The sequence below is a fragment of the Phyllostomus hastatus genome, unplaced genomic scaffold (assembly GCF_019186645.2).
Source record: "Phyllostomus hastatus isolate PE091 unplaced genomic scaffold, TTU_PhHast_1.1 phas_contig_90, whole genome shotgun sequence".
In the NCBI taxonomy this organism is placed as follows: domain Eukaryota; kingdom Metazoa; phylum Chordata; class Mammalia; order Chiroptera; family Phyllostomidae; genus Phyllostomus; species Phyllostomus hastatus.
The window spans coordinates 9,794,586-9,813,188 of NW_025333984.1; the positions used below are offsets into that span (position 1 = coordinate 9,794,586).

The 18,603-nt window shown below is 36.1% G+C and overlaps 1 protein-coding gene across 8 annotated transcripts in view; it reads right to left on the bottom strand.

Annotated features, from left to right (window-relative positions):
* STAG2 (stromal antigen 2) overlaps nucleotides 1–18,603 on the bottom strand; it is a 125,948-nt gene that overhangs the window by 77,847 nt on the left and 29,498 nt on the right. The gene's annotated exons all lie outside the window — the stretch shown is intronic.

Below are 18,603 nucleotides of genomic sequence, written 5' to 3' on the forward strand. Positions count from 1 at the left end.
ATAGGCTAAGGAGCCTCTGGGGCAACTTCAAATGTACCAACATTAGAATCATAGGGGTGCCAGAAGAAGAAGAGAAGAGCAAGAAATTGAAAACTTATTTGAAAATATAATGAAAGAAAACTTCCCTAAATTTAGTGAAGGAAATAGACATACAAGTCCAGGAAGCACAGGGAGTCTCAAAGAAGATGGACACAAAGAGGACCACACCAAGACACATCATAATTAAAATGCCAAAGGTTGAAGATAAAGAGAGAATTGTAAAAGCAGCAAGAGAAAAGCAGTTAATTACCTACAGGGGAGTTCCTGTAAGACTGTCAGCTGATTTCTCAAAAGAAACTTTGCAGGTTAGAAAAGACTGGCAAGAAATATTCAAAGTGATGAAAAGCAAGGACCTACAACATAGATTACTCCACCCAGCAAAGCTATCATTTAGAATCAAAGGGCAGATGAAATGCTTCCTAGACAAGGTAAAGCTAAGAATTCATCACCAAGTCATTATTAGATGAAATGTTAAAGGGACTTATATAAGAAAAAAGATCAAAGCTATGAACATTAAAATGGCAATAAATTCACAACTATCAACAACTCAATCTATAAAACAAATTAAGCAAACAAGCAGAACAGAAATAGAATCACAGACATGGAGATCATTTGGAGCATTATCAACTAAGAGGGGGAGGAGAAAATGAGGGGAAAGGTTCAGGGATTAAGAAGAACAAATTGGTAGGTACTGAAAAGCCATGTGGATGTAAAGTACAGTGTAAGAAATGGAGCAGCCAAAGTATTTATAAGCATGACCCATGGACATGAACAATGATGTGGAGGTTGCTAGAGGGAATGGGGGATACCAGGAGGTGGAAGGCAAAGGGGGAAAACTGGGACAACTGTAATAGCATAATCAATAAAATATATTAAAATTAAATAAATAAAATAAAGTAAAACACAAGTTTGGGAAGCTCAAAAAAAAAAAAAAAAGCTTCCTAATGGACAAAAAGAATGTACCAACTCTGAAAAGCAGAGAGCACTAAATAAATACAGTGTGACATACTACCTTCATCCGTATACTTCAAACTTAATTTTTTTGTGTACAAGAAGTCTTGTCAGGTCAAATTATTTTGCTCAGTATAGGGTTATACTAACATGTATTTGGAAATTAGAAACCAAAGCAAACAAAAGAAAAAAGGAATTTATAAAGATGTAAGTCTTCCAGACAAGGTGCCTGTATTTGAAAAGGAATACCATCTGACAGGTTTAGAAAAAAATATTAAATTGGTCAACTCCCTATCCCAATAAAATACTTGTTTTAAAAAGTGTCTAACCATTACAAAATCCATCGTACCTATTAAAAACATCCACCTGCCCTGGCTGATGTAGCTCAGTGGATTGAGTGCAGGCTGCAAACCAAAGCATCGCAGGTTCAATTCCCAGTCAGGGCACATGCTTGGGTTGCAGGCCATGGCCCCCAGGAACCGCACATTGATGTTTCTCTGTTTCTCTCCCTCTCTCTCTCTCCCCCTCTCTCTCTCTCCCTCTCTCTCTCTCTCTCCCCCCCTCCCTCTCTGAAAATAAATAAATAAAATCTTTAAAAAAATCTACCATGTGTCAAAGGCAATGCAAGACACTGGACATACACTGGTGGAGAGGACAGCAACGATCTGTGCCCTTATGGAACGACCGGCAATAATAAATGAGAAAATATAGTTATTTCTATAAGGCACCTACCTCTACAGCCACCTAATACTAAACATAAAAATACTAAATTCCATGGATCTGAATTTTTATTATTTTAATCATTCTCTAAGTAATGAATTAGTCACCAAAACAGTTCTTCGCTGCTCAAAAACTATACTGAAAATTTTTCCCTCTTTACTTTAAATGTCTACATCTTTATATAAACACAGTTTGCTTCTTCTAAAGACTTACATTAAAAATTTCACAAGTAGCCCTGGCTGGTATGGCTCAGTGAATTAATAAGCACCAGCTGTGAACCAAAGGGTCACCAGTTCGATTCCTGAATCCACACAAGCCTTTGTTGCGGGCCAGGTCCCCAGTAGGGGGCATGCAAGAGGCGACCACACATTGGTATTTCTCTCCCCCTCTTTTTCCCTACCTTCCCCTCTCTCTAAAAGTAAATACATAAAAATTTTAAAAATTTCACAAGGCACAGCTCAGTTGGTTGGGTGTCATCCCACAAAGCAAAAGGTCACAGATTCAATTCGATGTCTGGTCAAGGCACACGCCTGGGTTGCAGGCTGGTCCCCTGTAGGGGGACCAGCGATAAATGTTTCTTTCACACATCAGTGATTTTTCCCCTCTGTATCTCCCCGCCTCCCCCTCTCTCTAAGAACAAATAAACAAGTAAAATCTTTTTAAAAGGATGGAAAGTCTCTTTATTTAAAAAAACAAATTTCACAAGTAAGATCTTTAAATGAACACATCATATGATCTAGGTTGGGGAACTCAAACCTGTAAGAATATGTAATGCTCAATAAAAGTTTGAGTTAAATAAGCAAACTTATCATACCATTTCTGGCCTACTGTAGGTTATTAATATTTTTTAAATATGCTAAAAGATCACAAGGTGGAGCTCTCACCTAGTGTCAAGGAAAAACTTCTGAGATTTTTATCACATGTACCAATTCTCTATAACTACTATAAAAAGAGTTAACATTCCAACATCTTTGGAGAATAAAGCATAGAAATGGAATTTGCTTTAAAACTTTCAATCACTACTTTCCTTTTGGGGGAAAAATATATCCAATAAAAACTAGCTTCTGTTTCTCCTTACTGAAAACTAAGGGAACACATTTGTAGATAAGTTGCATAATATACTGTAAAACCACTTCCTTAGACCGTGTAAGCCATTAAAGTTTTGTTAAATAAATTCATATGTAATTACTAAATTAAAAAATAATAGGTCATAATAGATTAATTCTGCATGTTAAATTCGAGCAAACATTCTCAAAAGAACTGCTTTTGAATAGAGATCTAAAAGCTGAAACTTCATCACCATAGCTTTTGAATTTATCTATAATGAATACATGTTCATAGCCTGATACTCAAAGTTAAGATTCCAAGTTAATTTGATAAATGAAAAAAACTTTCTCACCCACTTCTGTAAAATCTTTTGATTTGTTACAAAATCATTTCAAAGTTCTTCTAACTCAAATCAAGTGGTCTCAAGGCAAAACTTTTACAAACTACAAAACAACCATCATTAAACAAGGTCTCTCAGAATTCATGTATTATTCAGGAGTGGGTGAACATTTAAAATAGCTAGTGTGTTACTTCTTTCCCTAAAAGTACAGAAACATTCAAATGCTAAAAGCCAGCAAATTCAACACATGTGTATCTAACACTCCTCCCTAAAAGGGTTACACCCTTCTATCCATAAGCTCACATCTAGGAAATGTATATACCCTCTGAAATGCCAGCATTGTAACACAAACACTTAAATGTAGGAATTAACTGAATGTTTGGCATGGTTTAAATCATGGTACCAAAATGTAACTAATCTAACACCCATACACTGAAACTACTTACTTATGACTGTGCAGCAACATGGGTAGTTTACTACAACAATTCAAAATCAACTTTTACTTTCAGGAAGAGGGGAAGGAACAAGCTGGGGCTCAGACTATACACAGATATGGCATCACTATACACTAGCCAGAAACTGAATCCAGAAAGAACTGGAAACATCTACCTGTTCACCTATTTTTAAGTACATGAGAGTAGGTGCTCAGCAGTCTTCCTCATTTCTTTGTCTATCCACACTCTCCAATACTTTCCAAATGTGACTTGAGTCCTAAACACAATTAGGATCACCTGGCCCAACCTACATACTCAGCCTGCCCTAGTTCTTGACCATGATTTCTAATTTCTGTAGAAAATCTAGTACGCCACTCATGAACTTCAACAAGTACTACCAGTTGGACTTTTTCTTTTGGATGGGGAGAGAGTAAGAAAAAAATTTCTGCCTCACTCCTGCACACCCATTACTCTATCACCCTGTGCTCAGCTGTACCCTATGCCTGAGGATCAATAATACCCTACCTTGTTCTTGCTGCAATGTTATCTGCTAACTCCATCCCAGGAACTGGAATCCCACACCTAAACCCACCCTAATAAGTCTCCCTGTGTCCCTCCAGTTATCCTAATCTTAATGCCACAGTACTGTCCTCCTCTCATCTATCTACCATACTGGCCCTGGCTGCTTCTAGAGACACTGTATACCTATCATACCTGATGGACAGATATCAGCCATCTAATTCCAAATCTGCCCTAACAAGCTGCAGTTGACTAGACATTATCTGGCCCTAACCCAAGATAATCTCAAAAACAGGTAAAATGTTTTTTATTATATACCGTCACCCTAAAATCATCTCAGTCTGCCAAAGTCAATAGCTAAATCATGAGTAATTTTTTAAAGTACTGTCAATGCTCACTCTTCGTCGCACTTATACCTGAATACCATGCTCTGCATCTAGCTTTTTGAATTAATTTAAAATATATATAGCCCCACTGACAAAACTTTCTGTCTGTTAAGATATCACGAATATACAGTGGAAAACACACTGGGTGGAGTAGCTAGCAACATTTCAGAGGTGAGACCCAATTAGCTAGTACGAATGAATATCTAGATCTAAAAATCAAATTTACAACAATGAGCTAAATTCATAGGTTAACACTCAAATGGTATACAGCACAATATAAGTACAGTGCATTATTACCATCACACCCACTTCCCACTGGGTGCCACTGGCTCACTGGCAGATTTCAAAGCAAAGGGAAATCCAAATATTTTATATTCTCTAATTGATTACATCAAAAACTTTCAGCCCTGGCAGGTGTAGCTCAGTTGGCTGAGTGTCATCCCACAAACCAAAAGGTCAAGGGTTCGATTACTGGTCAGGGCACATACAAAGGGCAACCCATGCAGCTCAATGTTTCTCTCTCACATCAATGTCTCTCTCTCTCTCTCTTTCTCCTTCCCTTTCCCTCTCTAAATACATATTTTTAAAAAGATCTCACACTTATTTTTTCAAGGTTGTAAAAAGTATCTAACTGAAATACTGAGTTTATTAATAATTCATATGAAGATGGAGAGGCAACAAGTGCAATTTGGTTAATAACAACAAAGCCAAAGTGTAAATTAAACCACTTTATAGGCAATAATGGGAAATTTCAATCTAAAATTCAGAATTGCAGTTACTAAGAACAATTTTTTTAAATTTTAGTATGGCCACAAAATACAGTATGCCGTATCTTTGATATTTTTTACCTTCCACTTCTGGTAACCTTATTAAAATATCTAGAATTAGCATCCACTCAATGGAAACCACTAATCTCTATTTACATCCAATGTACATAATTCGTAGGTCTGAATTATATTCATATTCAATGCAAATATGATTCCACAATGAAGTTTATGAACACAGTATACAAGTACTTCCCATTTCTTAGTTCAGATCTAAAAGGTTAGTTCTTCGTTTGGTAATTCTACACAATGACAATGACCAGAAATCACACATATGTTGTACTCTAAAATTATTTTAATTTGCTCTAATCTTAAGCTTTCCTAAAAATTAAGACATGTAAATTATTTTTAAATTATGTTATGTGTGTATTTATTTATTTATTTATTTATTTTTAGGGAAAGAGGAAAGGAGGGAGGAAGAGAAGGAGAGAAACATCAATCAGTTGCCTCATACTCACCCCCAACTGGCGACCCAAACTGCAACCCAGGCATGTGCCCTAACCAGGAATTAAACATGCGACCCTTGGGTCTATGAGACAACGCCCAACCCAATGAGCCACACCAGTCAGGGCTAAAACATGTAAATTATTTTTAAAAAGTTAAATTTAAGCCAGAAAAAGATACTACCAAAATACATCGACTGATATGCCCGATGAATATTGATACAAAACCCTTACCAAACTATTGGCAAACTATTCAACAGCACATTGAAAATATAATACAGCATGATCAAGTGAGATTTATTCCCTGAATGCAAGGCTAGTTCAACATATGAAAATCAATCATTATAATGTACTACATTAAGTGAATAATGAACAGCCCTGGCTGGCGTAGCTCAGTGGATTGAGCGCAGGCTGCAAACCAAAGCATCACAGGTTCAATTCCCAGTCAGGGCACATGCCTGGGTTGCAGGCCATGGCCCCCAGCAACCACACATTGATATTTCTCTTTCTCTCTCTTTCTCCCACCCTTCCCTCTCTAAAAAATATACAAATAAAACCTTAAAAAAAGTGAATAATGAACAAAAATAATTCAACTGTGTGTTCATGGGATATTACTATATAAGCAGCAATTTTTAACTGGTGTGCCATGGCATATTGGTATGCTGCAAGGCACACTGGTATACTGAAAGAATTCTTAAAACATGTAGTACCTGACTATTAGTTGGAGGGCTGACCTCCTTTCAATAAAAAAAGTGACAACAGTCACACAACAACAGCCATCTGCTGTGAATAAATCACAATTACACCGTTTTCTTTTCAGATTGGTAAAAATATATTTTTTGGCATGCTGTAGACTTTTTAGTCATTAATTTATGTGCACCATGATATGAAAAAGGTTGAAATCGCTGTATTAAATGATGCCTTAAAAAAAAAAGAGAGTGACAGACCAAAATTACCTTTGTGATCATCTCAACTGATGCAGAAAAAAAGCATAAGATTCAACACCTTTTCATGATAAAAATGCTCAACAAACTAGGAATAGAAGGAAAATACCCCAAAATAATAAAGGACACTTATGAAAAGCTCACAGCTAATATCATATTGAATGGTAACTGACTGAAAGCTTTCCAAAGTCAGGAACAAGACAAGGATACACAGTCCTACCACTTCTATTCAATACAGTATTGGAAGTCCTACCCAGAGCAATTAGGCAAGAAACAGAAATAAAAGGCATCCAAACTAGAAAGGAAGAAGTAAAATTATCTACATTCACAGATGATAAGCTCTTACATGTAAAACACCCTAAAGATTTCACACACAAACACAACCTGTTTGAATAAAAAAGAGTCAGCAAAGCTGCAGGATACAAATCAACACACAACAATCAGTTGTGCATCTATATACAGTGAACAATCCAAAAAGGAGATTAAGAAAACAATTTCCATTTACAACAGCACCAAGAAGAATCCAATACTTAGTAATAAACCTAACCAAGAAGGTGAAACACACACTGAAAATTATAAAGCACTGCTAAATGAAATTAAAGAAAACACAAATAAATGGAAAGATACCCCACTCATGGATTGGAAGACTATATTGTAAGGATGTCCATGCTACCCAAAGCAATCTACAGATTCAACACAATCCCTATCAAAATCCCAAGAACACTTTTTTATAGAAATAGAAAAATTCATTATGAAATTGAAGGAACTCCAAATAACTAAAACAATTTAGAAAAAAGGAACAAAATTGAAAGAATCACACTTCCTGATTTCAAAACATCATCAAGCTACAGTAATCAGAGCAACGTGGTACTGGCATAGAGAGAGATACACAGACCAATGGAATACAATATAAAGACCAGAAATACATCCTGGCATACATACTTAAATAACTTTTTTGACAAGGATGCCAAGACCACTCAATGAGGAAAAGACAGTCTCTTCACCAAATGGTGCAGGGAAGACTGGATGTCTACATGTAAAAGAATGAAATCGGACCATTCATTATCTCACACCATATACAAAAATTAATTCAAAATCAATTCAGATCTAAATGTAAGACTTAAAACTATTAAACTCTGAGAAAAAAAAAACAGGGGAAAAGCTTCACAACACTGAACTTAGCAATGAACACTTAGATATGACACCAAAAACATAGAGTACTAGAAGGAAAAAGAGACAAACAGGATTACATCAAAACTTTTACAGACCAAAAGAACATAATCAACAGAGTGTAAAGGCAACCTACAGAATGGGAGAAAATATGTGCAAACCATATACCTGATAGGAAGTTAATATCCAGAATACATTTTAAAATTTCTACAACCACCAAAAAAATCAAACTACCCAAATAAAAAATGAGCCAAGGACTGAAAGCAAAACCACTATGACATACCATTCCATACCTTCTGGGATGGCTAGAATAAAAAAGACACACAATAACCAGTGTCGGCAAGGATGTGAAAAAACTTAACAACCATGTACTGTTGGTAGGATTATAAACTATACAACTACTATGGAAAACAGCAAGGAGGTTTCTCAAAAAATTTAAAATAAAACTGCCATATGATCGATTCAGCAAACCCCACTTCCATGTATACTTATACCCAAAACAATTGAAAGCTGGGTCTCAAAGAGATAGCTGCACACCCACACTCATAGCAGCAGTATTCATTCACAATAGCCAAGAGGTGGAAGCAGACCACATGCCCATTAACAGCATATGGCATATACATACAATGGAGTATTATTCTTCCTTATGAAGAAAGGAAATCCTGTCACATGCTACAACATGGATGAAGCTTCAGGGAATTTTAGTAAATGAAATAAGCCAAGCAGTCACAAAAAGAAAAATACAGACATGGGCAAAAGTAGGTTTACAGCTGTTAACATGGAAAAAAAGACATACAGGTTAATTACAACAGCTTTATTAACTGTTTCATATACTTACAACTATAAACCTACTTTTTGCCCACCCCTATTTTATATGATTCTACTTACATGATATATCTACAGTAGTAGTCCAATTCATAGAGACAGAAAGTAGAATGGTGGTTACCAGGGGGTGGAGGGAGCTTAAAAACGGAAGTCATTATTTAATGTGTATAGAGTTTCAGATTTTCCAGACAAAAAAAGTTCCAGAAATCTGTTTCACAAAAGTGTCTATTTCCTTAATGCTGCTGAACAGTCCACTTAAAAAGTGATTCTGATGGCAAATGTTATTCGGGGGTTAACACAATAAAAATTTAAATTTAAATTCCCTTTTATCAAGCAAGCTTCCCTCATGTCAGAGACTCACAAGATTTTACCAATCCAATGAGAACACCTTTTCACTGAAAAAAGGGTACTAGTATACACTATAACTATTGATATCTTTTGAAATATAGGTTTATTAATTAAGACATGGGCCATTGGTATCTACACTCAGAATACTTTGACATGGGAGGGAATTTCAGGGGAAAAGGGAAAGGGTATACAGGAACAAGTATGAAGGACACATGGACAAAAACTGGGGAGGGGGTGGAAATGGCAGGGAAGTGGGGAGTGATGGGTAGGTGGGCTGGGATGGGAGTAAAGGACAGAAAACTGTACTTGAACAACGATTAAAATAAAATAAATAAAATAAAATATAAAATAAAATGAAAAAAATAAAATAAAATAAAATAAAATCTAAACCCTAAAGAAAAAAAACAAGAATACTTTGACAGATTGTTTTGTCTCCCATTTAATATGGTGAAAGTGAACAAAAGCTTGTGTAACTTTATGGCGAAGGATGCAAAGAGATACCCAGCTTACCCAAAAAACTAACAACAAAAAAAAAAAAACATGGAACCACTTGAACAATGCAAGCTAATCCCAGCTACATTTTTAAAGTTACTCACCACAGGTTACCCATCACAGCATATGAAAACTATCGCTGAAACCCACTAAACAAATGTTCAACATTTCTCTCCCTTGTTCAAAATTTGATGGTACAAGCCTCATAGTTAGTCATTCACAAACAGCATATAACTTAAAGCCAGAAAAAAAGCAACACAAACCTTCTAGCAGCAGTTCAGGCAAGCTACAGTAAAGGGCTAGTATGACGGAATGGCCTCACATGATGATACCAAGAATTAGGAGTGACTGATCCCTAAAATGCAGCATGTAATCCCATTAACCTTGGGGAAGAGAGCTTATATTAGCATACATCGTAAACATAATCCAGTAAGAAGAGTATCAAAATGTTTTATATGTGTAGTTAGATTACTGGTATTAGATATGAGGAGTCCTCACATTTGTCCAATATCCTATTCCATGTTGTTTTTATATATCCATGAGTGTACTTCATCTACTTTTGTATACCATCCAATTGTGAGAGAGGCAACAGAAAACTCAATTCGAGCTCTAAAATGACAAGAATTTTTTAAACTTTTGTACAGCACTGACACCAAAAGACTACCTTTTTAAAAAAACCACAAGTATACTATGCATCCTGCAAAACATCCCCCAAAGGATTATCTAAATGCTCAGAAAGGAAGTGAAATGAATCAGCAAACATTCAATATTAAAACCAATACTATGTTATTACTAAGGGCAAATATAGCATATACTAGAACTAATGTTTATATGTATTAGATATACTTGAAAGTATACTGCAGAGAACCTGAAACTACTATCTTAAATTTATAATTATGGCAACTTTGCTTTTATGACATACTTTGTTCTAACAATCATTTATCTGCTAAGCCATTAGTCAAAGAAGAAATTTCTCAATTAGAAAATTCTTCTACAGAAAACAATTTGTTGTAATGATCCACTTCACAAAAGATGTAGCAAAATCTGAGAACATGTATGAGAAGATTCTTCATATGCAAATATTTCCTACCTTATTCTATGATTACTTTGGCAAAAATGCTAAAAATGCTATTTTTATCAAGAAAAACAATTTTGGACTTCTGGCCAACATAGAGGTATAGGCAGACACACTGTGCCTCCTTACACAACCAAAAAAGGACAACAACAATTAAAAAAAACAAAAAAACAACCAGAACTGACAGAAAATCGAACTGTATGAAGTCCCACAAGCAAGGAGTTAAAGAAGAAACACTCATCCAGACCCGCAGGAGAGGCGGAGGCAGGCAGCCCGCTGAGAAGACTGGAGGCGAGGCAGCAGCTGGAGGACCAGGGTGGGCAAGGCAGCAGCTGGCAGAGTGGAGAACAACTGGGAAGTGAGATACACCAAGTAACCCAGGGTTCCAGCTGGGGGAAATAAAGCCTCAAAGCCTCTGTCTGAAAACACCTGTGGGGGTTGAGGCAGTGACAGAAAGTCTCAGCCTCATGGGAGAGTTCATTGGAGAGACCCACAGGGTCCTAGAATGTACACAAACCCACCCATCAGGGAATCAGCACCAGAAGGGCCCAATTTGCTTGTGGGTAGCAGGGCAAGAGACTAAAAACCAGCAGACAGTAGAGGAAGGGGCTTAGTTCACTCTCCAACATACAGAGTCACAAGGTGGGTTGCTCCACCCTGGTGAACACCTAAGGCTCCGCCCCTTACTACATAACAGGCACTCGAGACAGACAAAAAAAAAAAAAGGCCCAAATGAAAGAACAGATCAAAGTTCCAGAAAAAATACAACTGTGCCATGAAGAGATAAGCCAACCTATCAGATGCAAAGTTCAAAATGCTGGTAATCAGGATGCTCACAGAATTGGTTGAGTATGGGGACAAATTAGAGGAAAAAATGAAAGCTATGAAAAGTGCAATAAAGGAAAATGTACAGGGAATCAACAGTGATGAAAAGGAAACTGGGACTCAAATCAACCGTGTGGGGATCAGAAAGAAGAAACACTCAACCAGAACAGAATGAAGAAACAAGAATTCAAAAAATGAGGAGAGGCTTAGGAACCTCCAGGACATCTTTAAACATTCCAATATCCAAATCATAGGGGTGCCAGAAGGAGAATAGCAAGAAATAGAAAACTTATTTGAAAAAAAAAACATGAGCGAAAGACAAGGACCTACATCCCAGATTGCTCTATCCAGCAAAGCTCTCATTTAGAATGGAAGGGCAGATAAAGTGCTTCTCAGATAAGGTCAAGTTAAAGTAGTTCATCACCACCAAGCCCTTATTTTATGAAATGTTAAAGGAACTTATCTAAGAAAAGAAGATAAAGAAAAAACATGTATAGTGAAATGACAGCAAACTCACAATTATTAACAACCATACCTGAAACAAACATAAAAACAAACTAAGCAAACAACTAGAACAGGAACAGAACCACAGAAATGGAGATCACATGGAGGGTTAGCAACAGGGGAGTGGGAGGAGACGAGAGGGGGAAAAGGTACAGAGAATAAGTAGCATAGAATGTAGGCTGAAAATAGATAGGGGGAGGGTAAGAATAGTATGGGAAATGTAGAAGCTAAAGAACTCATAAGTATGACACACGGACATGAACTAAAGGGGGGATATGGGTGGGAGAGGGTGTACAGGGTGGAGGGGGGTGAAGGGGAAAATGGGACAACTGTAATAGCACAATCAATAAAATATATATAAAAAAGAAAAGCACTGCTTTTTCTCACCAAGAATTTAAAATAAAATTTATTCGTGAATTTAAAAAAAGAGACTTATCTAAGAAAAAGAAGATCAAAACTGTGAATAGTAAAATGACAACAAACTCGCAACTATCAACAACTGAACCTAAAACAAACAAACAAACAAAGCAAGCAAAGGACTAGAATAGGAACAGAATCACAGAAATGGAGATTCACATCAAGGGTTATCAGCAGGGAGGAGTAGGCAGGAGAATGGAGGGAAAGGTACAGGGAATAAGAAGCAGAAATGGTAGGTACAAAATAGACAGGTAAGTTAAGAATAGTATGGGAAATAGAGAAGCCAACAAACTTACATGTACGACCCAAGGACGTGAACTAAGGGAGGAGGAATGATGGCAGGAGGGGGGGAGAAATAATGGTGAGAGGGGGATGCAGGGCAGAGGGGGATAAAGGGGAGGAAAAAAGGGGACAACTGTAATAGCATAATCAATAAAATATATTTAAAAATAATAAAACCAATAAACAGCAAAATAAAATGTATATATAGGTGCATCTGCTTGTCTATACAGAAAGAAAAATTCTGGAAGTATTAACAAAAAACATATTTTAAAAGCTGTCTATATAGGGAGATGAAAGAAGGAATAAGGTGGCAGGAATCTCTAGACATGTCTATGTGTACCTTTTTATATAATTTTAACTTTTGATTTAGGAAAATTAATTACCTGTTAAAACAATGAAATTGGATTTTTGAAATTCCTATGGTTGAAAACATTAGAAAAAAACCATAATCTATAATGTATATCAAATAAATACCATGAACATACGGAGAGAACATTTACAGTAAGAGTTTAAAAAAAAAGACTTTATCCATAGTGGAATGAATTCTAAGAACAACAAGAAATATAAAGAAAAATTTAACTTAATACTTTTGTTGTTTGTTGTACTGCTGATTCTGTTCTTCCAAAGTTATTGTATGATAGCAAATAAGTAATCATATTAATATCAAGAATCAAGAACTTTGCTCTGGCTGATGTGGCTCAGTGGTTGAGTGCTGGCCTGTGAATCAAAGGGTTGCCAGTTGAATTCTTAGTCTAGGGCACATGCATGAGTTGCGGCCAGGTCTCCCATAGGGGGTGTGAGAGAGACAACTACACACTAATGTTTTCCCTCTCTTTCTGCCTCCCTTCCCCCCAATAAATAAATACATATATACATACATACATAAATAGGTAAGAACTTAAATAGTGTAAGAAGAGATGATTATCTAGAAACTTTAATAACACATGCTGAAATCGAAGGAAATCCAAATTAAGAACACAATGAGATATTATTATAACCTGTCAGAATGGTCACAACAAAAAGGAGTAACAAACCCAAATCATAACAAAGATACAAAGAAACTGATTCTCATATATTATTGCTGGTGGAAATGTAAAACAGTACAGCCACTCTGGTAAAGAGATTAGAAGTTTTTTCTAAAATCCCTACACACTCACCACAAAAAACGAATGATGATTATGTGATGGAATAGAACATTAGCTAAAACTATGGTGGTAATCATATTGCAATATAAAAATGTACCAAAAAAATACACTGTGCAACTTATATGTAAATCATATCAATAAATTTTAAATTTAAAAACCAAACACATTTGCCATTAACTATGTGGAGGTCACAGCTGATGTGAGAGATACAAAGTATATTCTTAAAAATTGTTACATATATCAGGCCCATAGGTTCGAGATCATGATTAAGCTGCGTGTTTGTACATGACTAACATTAAGCCATAACAATTAAGCCGCTGTCAGTTTGGTTATAATATGTTTCGTAAGAGTGTATAAATTCGACAGTAATTTTTATCTGAGAGATACCACAAACTCTTAAGTCAGTCAGTGTTGGTGTAGCTTTTTTCCCCGTGAACTTTGAAGTTAGTGTTGTATGTTTTCCCCCCCATTAACCATTGAAAATAGCTGGAAAAATATATCGACTCGGTAATCCAAGAAATGTTGAAGAACTTCAGTGAATGCCACTCAAGTCGGTTATCGAAATATTTTGCAAGTGTTGTAAAAAGTACTTATAACTCGAGAATAGCAATATTGTTTGCCATCACTGTTTTAAACGTTTTTGCAAAGTTAACTGTTAAAGATTGTAATTCATTAATGTTAAAGACGTGTTTGGGGTTGTATTTTTTAGCAATAACCATGTTCCCATTATTTGAAAGTTTTATTCTTTATGTTTTTATTTCTTTGTTTAATAACTTCTACACTATAACTGAAGATTAAGTAAGAAATCATATTTTATTATATAAATGCAAATTTGCAGTGTTTTTATTTTTTTTTTTTTTGCATTTCAGCACATATTAGTAATGGATGTATCTCTCAGATACACACAGCCCACACTGTAATATTTTTACTGCAACTTTCACAGGGTTAAGAACAAGATATCTTAGAGCATTTATCCCAGAAAAATGAAAATCTATGTCCACACAGAAATGTATAAAGAATGTTCATAGCAACTTTACTTACAATGGCCAGAAATTGGAAACAACCCTGTTATACATTGAATTATGTCACCCCAAAGTTCATATTTTGATGTCCTAACCTCAAGCACCTCAGAATATGACCTTTTTTGGAATTAGGATCTTTAGAGTAGTTATCAAGTTAAAATGAGGTCATTAGTGTGGGCCCTAATCCAATATGACTGGTATCTTATTAAAAAAGAGGAAATTTGTTGATAGACATGCACACAGTGAGAGCATCATGCAAAGATGAAGGCAGAGACCAATGTGATGCTTTCATAAACCAAGAACACAAAAGACTGCCAGCAAGCCACCAGAAGCTAGCTAGGTAAGAGGCATGGAACAGATTAGTTCTCACAGCCCACAGAAATAAGCAATCCTGCTGACAACTTGGTCTTGGATTTCTAGCCTCCAGAACTGTGAAACAATAAATTCTTGTTGTTTAAGCCATGCAGTTTGTGGTCCTTGGTTATGGCAGCTTTAGCAAACTAATACAAACCTACATATCCTTCAAACACTGACTAGTAAACCAACTGTGGTACATCCATGGAATACAATACAGCTATAGAAAGGAATTAACTGTTGGAATATAAAACTTGGATGTATCTCATGGGAATTATTTGAATGAAAAAAAAAGTCAATCTCAACAGGTTATATACTGTATGGTTTCCATTTATATAAGAGCCTCCAACATAACAAAATTACGGAGAGCACATTAGTGGTTGCCAGGAATTAGAAACAGAATAGAGGAAGGTGAGGGAGGGGGATAAGTGTAACTACTGGGTTGGCCAAAAAGTCCATTATGTTTTTTCCATAAAATAAAGGACATATTTTTCATTTCACCAATAACTTTATTGATTTGGATATTCTGAGTATGTCAGCTATCGCCCACTATTGGCTTCTAGTGGATAGAAGCCAGTGGTGCTGCTAAACATCTTCCAATGTATTAGAAAGCCCCACAGCAAAGAATTATTTGACTAAAATGTCAATAGTACCAAGAAACTTCGCAAACCACTTCTGACACATTTGATCAGTCACAGCACCGTCTCCATACACTGCACAAATCCTTTTTTGTGTTTCAGTTGGATTTTTACTTTTCTTGAAATAATAAAGCATACTATGCCAAAAATGCTTTGTATTTTCTTCCATCTTCAATATTAAAATGGCTGCACAAAAATTCACCGATTTTGATAAGTTTTAAATGCATGGTGATGTGACAACTGCCACAATGCAATCTAACAAAATTGTTTTCAATGACGTTAAATACACCTATGTGCTACTAGAGCCATCAAGTACTATGAGGGGTCTTTGTGATGATGGAAAAGTTAGTTCTGTATCTTGATGGTGGCAGTGGTTAAAACCATCTACACATGTGATAAAATTGCACAGAATTATAAATATACAAATACAGTCACAAAAATGCATGTAAGTACACGTACAACTGTAAAATCTAAATAAAATTTGTGAATTACACCAATGTCTATTTCCTGACCAATGTCTACTTCCTGGTCTTGATATTGTACTATAGTTATGTAAGATGTAATACCAGTGAGGGAAATTAGGTAAAGGGTATACATACTCCCCATTATATTTATTTTGCTACTTTCTGTGAATCTAGTATTATACCAAAGTAAAACTTCAAAATGTCTAATCAAAATTCTAGCAAGGCTTTCTTTTTCAATCAACAAACTGATTTTTAGGTGAAAACGCAAAAGAATTAGAACAAACACAACAATTTTGAAAAAGAACAAATATGGCCCGGCCCTGGCTGGTGTAGGTCATTGGATTGAGTGCCAGCCTTCAAACCAAAAGATCACCAGTTCAATTCCCAGTCAGGGCACATGCCTGGGTTGTGGGCCAGGTCCCCGGTTGGGGGCATGCAAGAGGCAACTGATCTCTCTCTCTCTATATCTCTCTCTCAAATATATAAATCTTTTTTTTTATTAATCATTGTTCATATACAGTTTTCTCCTTTTTACTCCCAATCCAGTCCCCTCTCCCACCCTCCCCACTTCCCTCCCATTACCACCCTCCCCTTAGTCTATGACCATGTGTCCTTTAAGTTTGTTCCTGTGAACCCTTTCCCACTGTCCCCTTAAATTCCCTCTTCTCTCCCCTCCGGTCACCATCAGCCTGTCCTCTATTTCAGTGTCTTTGGTTACATTTTGCTTATAAATCTTTAAAAAAAAGAAAAAGCATATGGAAGATTCCCACTATACACTACATCAAGGCTTACTATAAAGCTACAGTAATCAAGACGGTGTGAATGGTGATCAAGACAGATCAATGAAATAGAGACCTGAAATATACCCACACACATACTGCTGTCACTTGGTTTTTGACAAAGATACCAAGGCACTTCAATAAAGATAGTCTTTTCAAGCAATTGGATATCCACATGCCAAAAAATGTTACTTAACCCATACCTTCTATCATATGGAAAAATTAATTCAAAAAGAACACCAGACTAAAATGTAAAAACTTTAAGTAAAACTTCTTGGTTGATTCATCTGTAATCACCAAAAGGTGGAATACAACCCAAATATCCATCAATTGGTGAATGGACATGCAAATATTTACATCCATACAATGGAATACTACTCAGTAATAAGAAGCAACAAACATCTGATACATGACTAGGCTGAATCTTTTTTTAATAAAAATAATTTAATTTATTAAATGAACTTTTTGTTGTGTCCCAATAAAAGTTTATTTACAAACACAGTCAGCAGCCTGGAGCTGATATTTGCCAAACTCTGATCTCATCTCAAGATAACACATCTGTGGAACCACTCTGCAAAGTACATGAATCTCCACCTCCATGCCATACATCTAAAACCAACACAGAACAATAATGAATGTGAACTGCAATAGAAAAATTTTAAAAACTAAGAATATTAGGTGAAAAAATAACACATATTGTTATAAGTTCTCTCAGCCACCTGCTCTTTTTCTTTTTAGTACTTACCACGTTTTGTAATTACCCATTTTGAAGGCATGGATTCTATTTTGCTTATCAGTGTACACATACTAAGCTGAATCTTAAGTACACTGTGCTAAGTGAAAGGAGCCAGACTCAGTAAGCTACTTATTGTATGACTCCATTTTACACGACAGTCAAAAGGCAAAAAAAACTATGGATGGAAAACAAATCAGTGGTTGCCAGGGGCTCAGGTTGGGGAGAAAAACTGACTATACTAAGGAGTATTGGGGATTTGGGAGTAGAAACATTAGAAATGAAATATATCTGGACTGTGATGATTTTATGCAACTGTTTGCTAAAACTCACAGAACTGTATACTAAGGGTGAACTGAACTTTATGTAAAGAATATCTTATCAAAATTTAAAGTCTGTGTCCAACTTCTAATTGATTTCTTCTATATCTACACTGAAACCACAAAACTATCTGTTTTTGCCACTTGAACAATATTTAACTCCCTGTTCCTCTGGCCATTTTCATCAATTAACACAAAAGGGGGGTCAATAGACATGACCCTTCCCCATCCCATGACTGAGGGCTAACCAGGAGGCCATGGGCCAGAAGGAATGTATACTGTTTTGGAAATGGATTGTAACTTCTTATCACTTTTTGGAAGTGGCTTCCTATCCTGTGACTACTTCTTGACCTTTTCTTTAACTGACATAATGTTATTTAGAGTCACACATAGGACACGTGCCTCCTTTGTCTGCGACTCCTTAAAACAAGTCCCAGACTCAGGGAGTACAGTCCTATTTGCTAACCAGCTGCCATCGGAGCTCCCTGTAATGTGAGTAATAAAAGCAATGTCTACTCTACTCAGTCTTCCTTGTGGATTTTCAGCTTACCTGAACAAACAGT